Source organism: Leopardus geoffroyi, chromosome E3, assembly GCF_018350155.1.
Source record: "Leopardus geoffroyi isolate Oge1 chromosome E3, O.geoffroyi_Oge1_pat1.0, whole genome shotgun sequence".
NCBI classification, from domain to species: Eukaryota; Metazoa; Chordata; class Mammalia; order Carnivora; family Felidae; genus Leopardus; species Leopardus geoffroyi.
In genome coordinates, this window is record NC_059340.1 from 37,186,932 (window position 1) to 37,203,324 (window position 16,393).

Here is a 16,393-nt window from a genome sequence, read left to right on the forward strand (position 1 = left end):
ACTACAAATAACGATTTCAAAAAAGATGAACTAAAATTCCAATTAATAAAAACAGAACGGACAAATAATGCCAGGTAACATTCATGCCATGGTACCAGTGCCTGTTTCTCAAACTCGGCACTAGTGATGTTTGAGTTGGATAATTCTGGTGGTGGAGAGCTGTCTTGTGCATTGTTGGATGTTTAGCAGCAGCCTTGGCCGCTATCCAATGGAGGCCGATAGAACACTCTACCCCCTAGCTGACAACTAACTATGTCTCAAGATATTGCCATATGTCTCCCTGGGGGCAAAATTGCCCCCTGTTGAGAACTACTGCACTAAGAAGTGGTACCATCTATTGTTTCCAAACCAATGTAGAAGAAATAAAGTAAACTCGACTGATCCAAAAGAAAGAGGTATATGAGAAAAAAAAAAAAAGTAAAGGGAAAATATGGTGAACAAAAATAAAATTACATGCTTTATAAAAGTCTAAATGTATCTGTATCATAACACATGTAAATAAATTTGCTTTTTAAAAGACCATGCTGTACTCATGAACTAGAAGACTTTACATCATGAAAATGTCCCTATTACCCTAAGTGATCTATAGATTCAATGCAATCCCTTTCAAAATCCCAATGACACTTTTTGCTTTCTGTCTCTCTGGATTTGCCAATTGTGGACATTTCGTGTAAATGGAATCATACAGTATGTGACATTTTGTGTCTGTTTTTTTTTTTTTTTTTCATTCCTCATCATGTTGTCAAGGCTCATTCATGTTGTAGCATGTATCAATACTTTATTTACTTTTATGGAGAAATGATTTTCTATTGATGGATACAATAGGTTTCATCTTTCCATTCATTAGTGGATGATGGATACTGGTTATTTTCACCTTTTGGCTATTGCAAACAGTGCTCCTTTGAACATTCTCGTACAAGTTTTTCTTTGAACACCTGTTTTCAAATATTTGGAGTATGTACCCAGGAGTGGAATTTCTGGGTCATATGGTATTTCTGTAAGATATATTTTTAAAATCAAAAGAGTAAGCTATATGTGCTACTAAACAAAAAAGTATATTACAGGTATAGTTTTCTAGAAAAAAATAAATTACTCAAGTTGACTCAAGAAAAATAGAGAAACAACAGTAAGCCAGTAACCATAAAAGAAATAGAAGTGGTGATCAAAGTTGCTTCCTCTGTCTAATATGCTCACTCTAAAGGCAAAAAAAAATTCTTTCCAAATTTTCAAGGAACAGATAATCTTCTGCCTGATATAATTTTTTTCAAAAAATATAAAAAGAAAGTCATGACTCACTTAATGAGGGTAGCATCACCTTAGTAACAAAATCTAACAAGGACAGCATAAAAAGAGAAAATTATAAACCATTCTCACTTATCAATGTAGATGTAAAAAATCTCAAATACAGCACTATAAAATTGGATTCATCAAGGTCTAAAAATAATAATACATCATGATCAAATAGGGTTTATCCCAAGAATCCAATAATGACTCAAAATCAGAACTCCTATTAAGGTAATACACTGCATTAAAAGATAAGGGGGAAAGCATATAATTATAACAATTGATGCAGAACAGGCATTTTATAAAATTTAATGCCTGTTCATTATAAAAATTCTTAGCTAACAAAATACAGTAGAGAACTTTTCTAACCCAATAAAGTTATTTATCAAAATCTATTGTAATGATCATGCTTAAAGGAGAAACTATATATGGATTCCCACCAATATCAGGGACAGGAAAAGAATGCCTACAATCACTGCTTTTACTCATCACAGCTCGTTCAGTCTTACAGCTAATGCAACAGAAAATAAATGCTGTGTCAAAAAAATAAAAATAGTATGTTAATTGGTAGAATTACATATTATAATTATATTAATATATATAGTATGTAATTATAGCATCTATAGTCCTATACACTTATATATCTCATCTATTTAATTACATTGAAAAGGTGGAGCTAAAACAGTCTTGACAAATTATATGGATAACAAAATACCCACAGAGATCTACAACCAAGTTATTAGCATTATTAAGGATATAGCAATATTGCTGAATAAAGATCAACATATAAAAATCAGTAGCATCATTATTTCCAGAAACAAAATAAACAGTTCAAAATTATATGAGGAAGGGGCGCCTGGGTGGCGCAGTCGGTTAAGCGTCCGACTTCAGCCAGGTCATGATCTCGCGGTCCGTGAGTTCGAGCCCCGCATCAGGCTCTGGGCTGATGGCTCAGAGCCTGGAGCCTGTTTCCGATTCTGTGTCTCCCTCTCTCTCTGCCCCTCCCCCGTTCATGCTCTGTCTCTCTCTGTCCCAAAAATAAATAAACGTTGAAAAAAAAAATTATATGAGGAAAAATATATCCCATTAACATGGTACAAAAACCTGTAAGGTAGCAAGAGATAAATTTCTGTATTAATTAAATATAAAAATATATTTTATAGAGAGAAAAAAGAAAAGGTATGCACAAATAATTTAAATGTATACATTTTATTTACATATATATTTGACAGACATGAAAGGAGTCCTCAAAAATGGTGAGACCTACACAAAACTCACCAAGAAAACAAAGTAAAGTAAATCCTTCTCCGATAAATGTTCAAGTTCAATGCAATTCATACCAAAATCATAATAATTTTCCATCAGATTTTAACCCAGCATGCTTTGAATTCATATAGAGGTGCAAAGGATTAAGAGTAGTGTGGACTTTGGAACATCTGGTAAACGTGAAGGTGGACATACCCTCCGACCATGAAATTTCATGTCTACATATTTAAGCTATGCACAAGGAGGCAAGTTCATGAATCTGTATCATAGCCTTACGTGCAAAAGTACAAAATAACCTCCAAGTCCATCAATATGAGAATGGGTAACAAATTGTGGTATAGTCATACAGGCAAGTATTATACAAAACATAAATTGAATAAACTAGAGTTACATGTAAAAAAATAGATAAATCAAAACACAATGTTGACTAAAAAAGATGCATGGGATATCGTATTTTGTCTGTGGATTCATAAATATTTAGAAAATATCTATGGGAATGACATTTCAAGCAGCAAAGGAAAAAATGGGAATGGGGGACCAGTACCCAGGGGCTTCAATGGATCACACTTAAAAATACATATATTTACAAATTAAGAAGCAAATATAAAATATATTTAAGATGTGATAATGCTAGAAGGTGGTACAGGAGGTTCACTACATTATTCTCTATCATTTTCTGGTAGGATTTCCCATTTTCTGGGTTTCAATGTTTTCATTCAAATCTAAAAACATGTTTAACATTTTTCTCTAATCTCATATTTCCTATAACTGTCAATTAGAGCTAAAAGCTTTATTGATTCAGGTGCAATTTATTTTCTTGTTAGCAAGACATTGTGGGTGGTACTGGGTATTACCTATTGCATCTTATAAGGAAGTACATAACCTCTGGTTTTCCCAATTTTACTAATTTAATGGTTCAACAGTGGATTTGGGTAGTGTCACCATCATCCTTTCAATTAGTGGTTTTAGTAGTTATTGGTTATTATTGCCTAACTCTATTATTTCATTAGGAGTTGCAACACAGTGATTTTCTAGTGATTGCTGGGGGTTTCTATGTGACTTACCATCCTGCCTGCTGTTTTTGCTGTGACTCTTCCATAAAGTACCTTTCCCTATTAACTATTCACCTTGATATATGCATATTTGACGATTGTCGGAGTTGGGTGGTGGGTGTGTGGGAACATGTTAAGCTCTCTTCTCTGTGTTTGAAAATTTCTACCACACAAACACAAATTTAAGTGCATGGGAAAACACCGGAAAAAAAAAACAGCCCAAATATGTTACTATCGTTAATACCAAGAGGGTAGGATTATTACAGGTGAACTTTATGCACTGCTGTTTCCAAATTTATTGAGAAAAAATACATACATATTACACTTAAAATTAGAAAACAGAAGAGCAGAGTGGTGTGATAATAATGAGGGGAGGTGGATGTGAGTGGTCTAATGTAAATCAAGAGTCAGGGTCAGCATCTCTAAAAGGTATCATTTGAAAATGATTCAGCAAAGCCCTTGGGTGAGAGCTCACTAGGAACAGAAAACCTAAGTCCTAGGGCAGTGATGGTCTTTAAAATTTTTTTATAGTTTATTTTGAGAATGAGAGAGAGAGAAAGGGAGGGAGGGAAGGAGAATGAGCAGGGGAAGGGCAGAAAGAGAGAGAGGGAGGGAGGGAGGGAGGAAGAGAGGGAGAACGAGCAGGGGAGGGGCAGAAAGAGAGAGAGAGAATCCTGAGAAGGCTCTGCACCATCAGTGCAGAGTCCAAAGTGGGGCTCAAACACACGAACTGCGAGATCATGACTGGAGCCAAAACCAAGAGTAGGATGCTCAATGGGCTGAGCTACCCAAGGACCCAAGTGATGATCTTAAAGTATTTGCAGAACAGGAAAAGCTAGAGTACAGTGAAGTCTATGTTCATGAAGTTACAGAAACTAAACTGCACAGGAAATCTCAACCTCTGCCCCTACGCCTAGTGGGTGAAAGGCAGAAAATCTGAAAACCCTAAATAATGGATCACAGTGGCTCCATAATGACAAGGCAAAATAGTGATAATTAAATGATTTTAATAGTGTGTCAAAATGAAGGATAACAGTCTTGGAAAATGAGGTTGGTAAATCATTACCCCTCAGGCTTGCTTGCACACCCCAGTTAGGGCATGAAAAATGCAGAATGCAAAATCCCTGGCCACACATTTTGGTTTAACACAATGTTCGTTCCCACCCTATTAGGGTTACTTGTGAGCCAAGCACAGCTGGGCTCCATTTTCAATTCTGAGGCAAAACGAGAGCCAAGCTCAAATTTATCTCACTTTCTGAGCACTTTACTCTGTGCCCTCAAGCTCTATGGTCGACACTGGTAATAGATACCAAAGATATCTACTCTAACTGGGGAAAACAGGCAATGCCAGGGTGTACAATGTGTAATGGGGTGGAGGATTGAGGAGCACAGAGGAGCTTCCCCTAACCGAACCCCCAACCTCTTTGGGGTGAGGAGAGCTTTCAGAGAGAGCTAATATTTAAGGTGGCACTGAAAAGAAAGACGTCACCGTTTTTAAGAAGGGAGAAGAGGACATTCTAGGCAAAGGGAAACAAACCTTCGGGCTTTAGCATGAATAGGGAAGGCAAGAGGGAGTCACTGAAGGTGACATTCACGATTATTTAATTTCAGTGGCACCAAAAGTTCTGAAACCAGAATGTCTGTTGCATCCTTTGCAAACGCCCACAGTTAAATCCATCACCACCCACTGTCCATGGCAGCATGATTGAAAGACGGGTCTGACCTCTAAAAGAGAATTTTCTCTTTTCCCCAATAATAATGAGTTTTTTAACCTTTTGTTGTTTCACACGTAGTTGTGTAGGACAAAAAGGAGTAAGTGAAAAACAAGTAAAATTCATTCCCATATCCTCCATGTAGGCATATCCATTGTAACCTTTTGATGCAGTTACAGCTTATTTTTTTTTTCTGTGTGCGTGTGTTTAAATAAATTAGAATCACACCAATTGTAAACTGAAAATCATTTTCTCTTAATGCACAAGTCTACAGTTTGGAAGGTTTCCAAGCCTCATTACCCCACAGCCATCATCCCCTCCTTATGAAATTAGTGTCAGGAAAGGGTTACAGTGCCCACTGGCAGGAGGGAGGAGATTTATCATCTAAGGGGACGGCTGGTATCAGAAGGGTTGATGTGCTTAACAATTCACACCAGGATGCACTACACCCACGTCTGTCCACTCAGCTCTCTCCCATGGCAACCAGAATACTGCCTTCACAGGGATCTAAAAACTTTCCAACACTTAAAATGCCCTGACGTGATATTCCAGGGTCAGGGACAGCTGAGAAAAGAGTGAATTAGTTAGTGAGTCTAGACATTTATGAAGCTGCATTAATACTTTTAAGAACCTACCTACTTCTGTCCTCTCAGATAACAGATTGCTTGTGCCACTGTTTTAGCTTTGGCATCTCCTTTGTTTACCTGGTCTTTCAGGTGTAGCCTCACTTCTTTATTTCTCAGCTTCCAGATACCCTCTCGTGTCCTGATGACCCCACCATACCTGCCAGTTTGTCTACTCAACAAGCAGCTATCACACTTAAGGAGATGAGTTCCTCAACCAGGGATTCTGGTCTGCATTCAGGAATGTGTAAGCACATACTTCCTGCATTACTTTTCTATTGCTGCATAACAAACTATCACAAACTCAAAACCTTAAAACAACACCCACTCATCTTTTACTATCTCTGGATCAGGAGGGGGAAAGACACCCTCAGGTCATTAGAATTCATCTCCTTGCAAGTCTAGGACTGAGGTTCCTTTTTCTTGCTGGCTACTGCTCAGAGACCACTCTCAGCTGCTAGAGGTTGCCTCAAGTTTCTTGCCATGAGGACTTTTCCAAAGGTGCCTCTCACAAAATGGCAGTTTCCTTCATCAAAGGCAGCAACAGGAGAGTCTCTATGCACCTACTAGCAGTGACATGCAGGCTCACACACTCACAGGGCTGATCTTCATTATTCGTGTATGCAGTATTTGTGAATTAGCCTACTTGCTAAAATTTATTTATAGCCTCCAAATCAATACTGAAGTGTTTCTGGTGAAGTTTGTGCAAAAGTACACACAGCAGGAAAAATGTGAGTTACCCAACACACATTCCCTGCTGAGGTAGAACAGGTGATACTCTGCCTTCCTGTTCCAGCCCTCATGTAGAGGTGACCAGAAGACAGAGACGGTAAATGGCAGTTCAGTGCAGTGCAAAAAGCTCTGGTGTTGAGGGCGCCTGGGTGGCTCAGTCGGTTAGGTGGCCGACTTTGGCTCAGGTCATGATCTCGCGGTCCGTGAGTTCAAGCCCCGCATCGGGCTCTGTGCTGACAGCTCAGAGCCTGGAGCCTGTTTCGGATTCTGTGTCTCCCTCTCTCTGACCCTCCCCCGTTCATGCTCTGTCTCTGTCTCAAAAATAAATAAACGTTAAAAAAAAAAAAAAAAAAAAAAGCTCTGGTGTTGAGGCCAGCTGGATGGGGTTTAAATTCCAACCTTGGTACCACTTAGTGGTGTGGCTTCAGACAGGTCACTTAAGACCTATAAACCCCATATTCTACTTTATAAAATAGAGAAACAATCTTCTAGATGAATTATTTTCGGGATTTAATATTTTATGTTAGAAAAACATGTATTTGCATACCACATATTTTTTTCCCCCACTGGGAACACTGAATTAGTAAATAGAACCACTGTTCCATAGGGAACATATAAAAAACATGTACATATACATATGTATGTATATATTATGAATGTATGTGCATACAAGTATGACATACATATTTATAAAGAATGGCAACTTTATAGGGCATAGCTATCAAATGAGAATCAAATGTGTATACATGCATATATAGATGTACACACATGAATATATATACACATATATGATATATATTTATATATAAATGCAATGAAGAAAGTGACATCTCATCTCATTACTTTTGTGGTATTCTATTAGTTAGAATCAAGTCACAGGTCCTACCCAAACTCAAAGGGAGAGGATTATACAAAGGCATGAATTATCGGGGTCATTTTAGAGTCTTTCCATCATACCTCCTATCCACCAAAGTCTTTTCATATCTGAACACTGCCCAGCATGGAGTGGTTGAATAAATGGTGGTTCAATTTGTAGGAAATTCTATCCAATGCCACTTTGTCCAGTAAGGAATACCCAGATTCCAGCCTGGAAACATCAGTCCTAGGAGACCCCAGCAGGTCAAAGGACCTGCTGTAAGTGCCTTCCTGGGGGACTCAGCCACACACAGGCCTGTGAGAGCAATGTGTGTTAATGCACACAAAAAAATCTAACACTCTTACTGAAGAAAATTTCAGATGCTATAATTGTTTCATTTCACTAATTAGAAGAAACCTGAGTTAACATGGTCACCAGAGAGTATTATATAACATTCTGCTATCTATTGTTTACCTTTCAAATTCACTAAAGCATGTTTTCCCCTTTTTGGAGACAAATTAATGTTCCTATGATCACAGTCCGCCTGGCTGGCCTCACACTTTGGCAGAATAATTCCAATGTGCACATCCCTTAGGAGAGCACTGATCTCAAACTGTATGGCCCAGCCCACACCGTGATGCATCTCCCACCGACACAGATCATGAAGGGACCACCAGCTTCCCAGAGCCTTGTGTGCTAGAGGCAGTGTTTCTGCTTCATGACAGACATCCCAAACTTCTTTCATCACTCAGCGTCCTTTGGTTGCAGCCACAGAAAGTCACTATAGAGATTAGGCAAACACAAGTTACTGGAGGAATATCAAAAAGTCCAGAGAATTGAAGAAGTTTGCATCAGTGCTGGAAATCCAGGGAGTTGCTACTTTGGATAGCGTCCCTGAGGGCGAGTCAGGTAAATAAGCTCATTCTATTCTCTATCTCTGTGTCAAATCAAGATTTGATTCTGGAAAAAAGAGCATGACTGACCTGTGTTGGGTGACTTGCCCTCACTCCTTTGGAAGTAAGGGACTACTTTACCGTTCTATATAAAACTGCCACCTCCTGGGTACGGCGGTTCCCCAAAGAAAAATCAGGGTGCCATTGTCATTAAGGGAAATAAAGCATAGGCATGCCAAACAGAAGTGTCCTGTGTACTTTATGAGAAAACCTCAGCCTGGATGCTGTCAAAATCTGCATCAGTTCCAGGGAAGATGACTTCTTAGAGATAGATGCCCTCCTACAATCCATTTTCTTTATCCATCCATCCATTCAAATCACATGTATAAATAAATGCCAGTTATGAACCAGGACTTCTGCTAAGCTTTTGGGATGCAAAGAGAAGCAAAACCAAGTCACTGTCCTCAAATCTTTCTAATTCTGAAGGGAGCATTTTTTTAAAAGCATATTGGTGGGGCGCCTGGGTGGCTCAGTCGGTTGGGCGGCCGACTTCAGCTCAGGTCAAGATCTCGCGGTCCGTGAGTTCGAGCCCCGCATCAGGCTCTGTGCTGACAGCTCAGAGCCTGGAGCCTGTTTCCGATTCTGTGTCTCCCTCTCTCTTTGCCCCTCCCCCGTTCATGCTCTGTCTCTCTCTGTCTCAAAAATAAATAAAACGTTAAAAAAAAACAAAAAAAAATTAAAAAATAAAATAAAATAAAATAAAAGCATATTGGTAATGACAGTAGTGATAGCTATATTTACTTGAGTGCCTTCTTCATGCCAAGCACTGTGTCAAGGAGGTTACATTTATTGTTTTATCCAATTCTCACAACACTGTGTGGTATGTACTGACTGTAGCATTTGGAGAGCTGTATGCACATTTGCCTGAGACCCACGAGATGGGCAGACAAGGCCCCACCACCTTCTTAAGACCATCACAGACTGTTGGGAGTTCTATACTGAGGAGTGTTCCTGTTAGGAGATTTCCTCTATAATGTAAAAGAATTTCATTGGTATTAGCAATGCTGTGAGCACAAAAACATGCATTTGGGTGAAGTATGATCATGCTCAACATACAGCTTGTAATTGGTTACATAGATGACACCATTAAGTGAGAGCTAAGACTTTCAGGGAGAAACAATCTACCTTACCTGAGATGACCTCAGTGACTTCTCAGTGCTATGTTCCTCTGTCTTTACTATGTCCAGCTCTCCTTTAGTTGCATCAAGCATTTCCAGGTCTTTTCCTCTGCAAAGCTTCTGCCAAGGCTCCCCTCTGGTCCAGGAACAACCTCCCTCTGGCTCCCTGCAGAGCTGCTGCTGCTTTCCATGCTCTGAGTAACAGCGTCAATTCTTCAGAGAGACCTCTCTCGACCATCCCATCATTCCCACATCACCCAGCTTATTTCCTTCCTTATTAACATAATATGTAGTTAACTTATTGATTTGCCCCATCAGTTTTATTTGTCAGGATGCCCACAAAAGTGACTGCTGCAAGAGGAAACAGACATTGCTGGTGCCATTCTCTATCATATATCCTGTCCTGAAAAAAGTTCTTAGGACGTAACAGTTCAAAAATATTTAATGTAAGAATGAGTGAATGAATGAATGTGACCATAACACAAAAATTCTATAAGAGATCTTTGTGCTAATAGGCCTCTGGTCTTTGCAGAGGGCAAGGAGCAATGAAGTAAGGGCCAAATAAGACCTATTCAGCTTAGCTCAACTTTTCCTATATGCTAGACAATCTTTAAAATTCCATGGAAATTTGGGGCATCTGGGTGGCTCAGTTGGTTAAGTGTCCAACTTCGGCTCAGGTCATGATCTCGCAGTTTGGGGGTTCAAGCCCTGCGTCAAGCTCTGTGCTTGACAGCTCAGAGCCTGGAGCCTGCTGTGCATTCTGTGTCTGCTTCTCTCTCTGTGCTGCTTCCTCCCCCACCCCACCCCCACCACTCATGCTCTTTGTCTATCTCTCTCAAAAATAAACAAACATTAAAAATTTTTTTAAAAAGATTCCACAGAAATTTAAACAGGTAGCTAATGCTATTTCCCCCCCTCTCCTTATCCCCATCACTAAATTCACCACTTTTACAATCACAGGTGCCATTTGCCAATTGCCTCCTATGCTATATACAGTACTATGCTCTGAATATAAATCATTTATGGATTTGTAACCATCACAACCATGTATGGTTGATATTATGATACACACATTACCAATAGTAACGATTATGGTAAATGATTTGCACAAAGCCTTACAACTATAAGTGATGGCACTGAGATGAGAAATAACTAATGAACACTGTAGTCAACACTGCCTGGAATAACTGGCCTCTCTGAAATTCCAGTTCTCTGGGTATGACCCTGACACCTGAGTGGGTGGCCATGTTTGAGTCACATAGCCAAGCCTTCTAGACCATAGTGTGTTGATTCAAAGTAGAGTACTTGACCCAAGACAGTCCAAAGAAAATCCTACCTCTGAGCTTTTTTGAGTAGTTATCAAGGCAAGAAACAGGGTCCATCTTTGGTAGGTGGAAATATAAGGTTTGAGCCTCTAGAGTTTGCTGCCATATCCCCATTATGGGTCTACGGGAAGAGATACTGCAAGTCACAAACCAAGAAAAGCAGAGATGAGAGACAGGAAAATAAGATCCTAGAAATTGTTAAGTCTCTAGTTCTGGTTTTCTCTGACACCCAGATGCTCCACTCCACCTCTTCAGGTTACCCGGTATATCCTAACAATTCTCTAATAAAGTTTCCATTTTGCCTGGGTCATCTTTAATTTAGTCTTTGCCATTTTGTAGCCCACAGTGTTGCATTAATTACACGTGAGCCACTGGGAAGGTAATACATTTCTCTTTAGTGTGACCCATGCAGACCAGTTCATGTTTGGGCTCATCAGCTACAATATCTCAGAGCTGGAGAATAAAGGACATAGTTGGGCATTTAGGAACTGCAGAAATCACCTCCCTGTATTCTCACACACAGAATACATGTTTTAAGAGGACGAAATGTATTCAAGAATTCTGCCCAGCAAACCAAGGGCAACCAGCTTTGCACCAAACATAAATTATCCCTTGGTATGGAAAATGAGTAGCCTTTAAATCAAATGGCCCTCATTGATATGAAATTCTTGTTACAATTCAAAAAGCTTTTTTTCCTTAAGAATTCATTCCTGACAAACAAAATAAATTGTCATGCCAAACACATATGAAGATTGCAGAGATGCACCTCTATTAAATTCTACTTAGCAGGAAAGCGACTCAGGTGTTATCTAAATTTAGCCTTCCGAGCTCCATTTCTTTCATATCTAAACACCATTTCTTGCAGCTTTTGCTTGGACCTCTAAGAGTTTAACAAATAGAAATACTTTTCACAATGCATTAAGATTAGGTCAGCTGGAGAGCTTGACCTGGTTGGATCAAATCTTGTATTGATTTCTCAAAGTATATTTTTTACTAAAACTTGGACCCTTGCAGAGAAATAGAAGAAAATGCTTCAACTATGCCTTTAGGTAAAAAAACCAAACCAGTATACGTTTCTTTAAAGGCACAAAGTAGAGACAGCTTTGTCTCTGAAGCCAGTAGAGGATGCCGACCACAATCCAATGTAATTGTTTAAAATATAAAATGTGCACTCAACATTGAGACCAGAGATACTAGAAAATTTAGAATCTGAAGTGGAACCATTAGTGAGGATCAGTGTGACAAAATGTCCCAGTTTGCATGCAAATGAGGGGGGTTCCTAGATATAGAACTTTCAATGCTAAAATGGGGCAGTACCAGGCAAACTGGGATAGCTGGTCAGCAGAGGGGGACACTGAGTTGACAGTGACATGATAATACTTTCTCAAACATGTCTTTCAGGGAAGCCAATGTCACCAATGTGAACTTCAGGATAACTTTTATGTTGGTTCCACTCAATCTGTGTAACGGTACCAAAGAGTCTGAACATAGCTTTCAAAATGGCTCTTTATCTTTGCTTCCTCATTTAACACTTGGAATGGTCTTTGGGGGTAATTATCAGTACTCCATTCTATAGCTGAGAATGCTGAGAAGTTAAATGACCCAAGATCACATATCAGAATGAAGAGGAGGGGAGTGGAGGCAGCTTATTCTATCTGCATCTGTCTCCCTTCATCCACACTGCACTATGCTGAACACTCTTGAGTTTCATGGAGGCACCATGGTCTCTAGTCTCAGGCTTTTGTACGTGTTGTTCAACTCCTATTAGGCAGGCATTACAATCTTAATTTCCTCTCTGTTTTACTGTACTTGGAGTATTATCAGAGTAAGATTCTTTCTTTGCACCTGAGCAGCTAGCTCAAGGTCCATCACATGATGAGTAGTCAGTAAATAACAATGAAATTAATACCTGAATGAATATCTAACTCCAAATCTGTGACATTTTGGAAAGTAACTTTGAAATCGTGTTCCAAGTGTCAATAACATAGGGATGTCACTGGTACCAAGGAAAAGAGACCAGGGAAAAGCACTGGGGTGATGGATGGTTCTCTTGGAATCCTCTCAGACCCTCAGTCCTATCTGCCTCTCTGGCTCCCATCTCACTCATGGCACCAGTGAAAATTACAAAGGCAACAGGTAGCCCCACCCTATCTAAAGTCTAAAATCTAATACTGGCTTTACTGCTCCCTCATTCTCATGCTTGTGATTGAAGTCACAATAACATCATGCCTAGACTAAATGTTCAGTGTTCAGGTGCCAAAAACAATGCTGGTTGGAATTCCCTAAACAAGAGACTAAAACGGTGCCATCTCATCAGAAGGAACAAGCATCTGCTTTCCATTTCCTGGCCACATTTTTGCAGTCAGAGGTCTGTCCCAGGAGGACTGTGAACCAGTGGCAAAAGAAAAGGTACTGGGAGAAGGCTAGGGAGTTTATCAAACAGCAACTGAAACCTTACCTTCTGAAGACACACACTACCCCCCACCCCGCCCATTGCCCTAAGTATTGTTTTTATTCAGAGTAATGGATATTTAGGCTCTATCCTTAATTTGGCTATTGTTAAAAGTGCTGCTATAAACAGTGGGGTACAAGTGCCCTTATGCATCAGCACTCCTGTATCCTTTGGGTAGCTTCCTAGCAGTGCTATTGGTGGGTCACAGGGTAGTTCTATTTTTAATTTTTTGAGGAATCTCCACACTGTTTTCCAGAGTGGCTGCACAAATTTGCATTCCCATCAGCAGTGCAAAAGGGTTCCCATTTCTGTGCATCCTCACCAGCATCTATAGTCTCCTGTTTTGTTCATTTTAGCCACAACTGACAAATGGCTAAAGAAGATGTGGTTTATATATACAGCGGAATACTACTTGGCAATGAGAAAGAATGAAATCTGGCCATTTGCAGCAACGTCGATGGAACGGAGGGTATTATGCTAAGCGAAATAAGCCAGGCAGAGAAAGACAGATACCATATGTTTTCACTCATATGTGGGTCTTGAAAAACTTAACAGAAGACCATGGGGTAGGAGAAGGGGGAAAAAAGTTACAGAGAGAGAGAGAGGCAAACCATAAGAGACCCTTAATGACTGAGAACAAACTAAGGTAGGTAAGGGAGAGGGGAAAGTGGGTGATGGGCAGGGAGGAGAGCACTTGTTGGGATGAGCACTGGGTGTTGTATGGAAACCAATTTGACAATAAATTATATTTTTAAAAAACTACAGTAATGGATCTTCTTATACACTTTTTGAAAATCTATATATAGCAAGAAGAATCAGCTCGTGTGACCCTTAGAAAAAGAAAACTGCTTAAATACCAAGACCAAGTTCTTCAGTGGATAATCACAAGTCAAGAAAGGAGACCCACTGTTGAGTAATCCCTCATTGGCCCCGTGAATAGAGCAAGCTGGAATCTTTCCCTGGAGGTATAGAAGACAGATCATCACCTTGCAGACTCCAGGTTTGACTCTAACTGCACTTTCCCTTTCTGCTCCCAAGAAAGCCCTCTTCTTATCTTCCTTGGAGAACTTTTAAAAATGCAAATAATAATGGAGAAAACACTCCTACCATCCCAATATACAAATATTTATATTTTGTCATAATTTATTCCCAGTCTTAAAAAAAAATTTTTTAATGTTAACTTATTTTTGAAAGAGAGCACAAGCACAGGAGAAGCAGAGACAGAGGGAGACACAGAATCCAAAGCAGGCTCCAGGCTCTGAGCTGTCAGCACAGTGCCTGACGTGGGGCTTGAACTCACAGGCTATAAGATCATGACCTGAGCCAAGTCAGACGCTCAACCAACTGAGCCACCCAGGCGGCCCTCTTCTTTTAATAATTTGCAATTATTACAATTACAAATAATAATAATACCATGGTGCCCAGTCTTATTTTCCCTAACCCAAAGCGCCTCCCCAGGTAGCTCAATGTGTCCTTCTGCTGGTAAGATTCCATATCCAGTGTTGCTTTGTACATACAGTCAAAAATTCACACAAACAGTTTATTCCATTTGCTTTCTTCAAAGTTGTGTTTGAGCCTGTCCATTTTGATACAAGGAATCAAAGCGCCAAATTACATTAAAAAAACAAACCACCTATATTCCTAACTGATGCATTATAGTCTATCACATAAATACATTGCATTTTCCTTATCCATGCCTCCATTGATGGGCATTTAGTCTATTTACAAATCTCAGCCATTACAAACAATGCTGCTGCAAACATCCTTGTACACATCTCTTCACGTACATGTGAAAAGAGTTTGTCCAAGGCACATGATTACAGGCACAATTTTCATATCCTAGGATGTACATTTACAGATTTGCTAGATTCCACTAATTTGTTTCTCAAAGAGGATGCAGGGGTGCCTGGGTGGCTCACTCAGTTAAGCATCCAACTTCGGCTCAGGTCATAATCTCGTGCTTCATGGGTTCAAGCCCCGCATCGGGCTCTTTACTAATAGCTCAGATTCTGGAGCCTGCTTCAGATTCTGTGTCTCCCTCTCTTTTTGCTCCTCCCCAACTCACATTCTGTTTCTCTCTTAAAAAGAGGATGCAAATCCTCAGTCCCAGGCCTTGAGGAAGAAACCACCTCCCTCCCCTCCACCCCCAGGATGTCTTTAGATACAGTCTGAGATGACCTCAGCTTGGGCCAAAAGCTTGCCTTTTTGTAAATGAGAATGGATTAACTTATGCAGAAAAAAAAAAACAAAACACTGAAGTTCAATTTAATGCTCTGTAATCACCAGTTGTATCATTTTAAAAGCTAATAATGTATCTACATTCTTCTACTTTATGATAACTTAATGAATTAGCCACTAGCCCATCAGAAAATAACCCCTTGGGATAACATGTCAAAATTGAGTAAGGCACTCAAGCTTGTATTGCTTTGATGGATTTAAGGCAGGACTTTGGGCAATAATAATGTTGTTTGGAAGATGAATCTACTCATAAGAGCCCTTCCATGACAAATGACTTACTTGGAGGCTAACTATTTATGAGGTCCAGGTGGGAGAGGTATAAACTTAATTAAAGTTTGAAAACATAATAGAACCAAAGGCAGTGCATCAATTTCTGGGTGTCCAATCAAAAAGCCAATGATGTCCTTAACAGGTTGGTGATATCTGCCTCTTGGAGCTGCAATATATAGTTATCCAACCTACATGGTTCTGATTGCTGCTGATCTGCTAAAGCCACATGAACCCATACACATACTTCTTTTCTTCTTCCTCTGTGTCTGCTTATGAGACCAATTCATCTCAGCTGGGAGAGAATCACAACAGTTTCTATCACATACACTTTACACTGGATCCTAATAAAACCAAGGAAAAGGCTGGCTGCCCACCCCTATTCATTAAGGGCTCAGTCTACCTGTAACTGGGAAATCACATAAACTGTCACTGCCCCATGCTCTGGGGCTCAGTGATGCCTGGAACTCAAGTGCAGTATCACATAAAAATATTTTAAAGACTCATTTGAATCA

The 16,393-nt window shown here is 39.7% G+C and overlaps 1 protein-coding gene across 20 annotated transcripts in view; it reads right to left on the minus strand.

Moving 5' to 3' along the window:
• The window catches only part of RBFOX1 (RNA binding fox-1 homolog 1), a 2,066,775-nt gene that overhangs the window by 1,699,924 nt on the left and 350,458 nt on the right, over positions 1-16,393 (minus strand). The gene's annotated exons all lie outside the window — the stretch shown is intronic.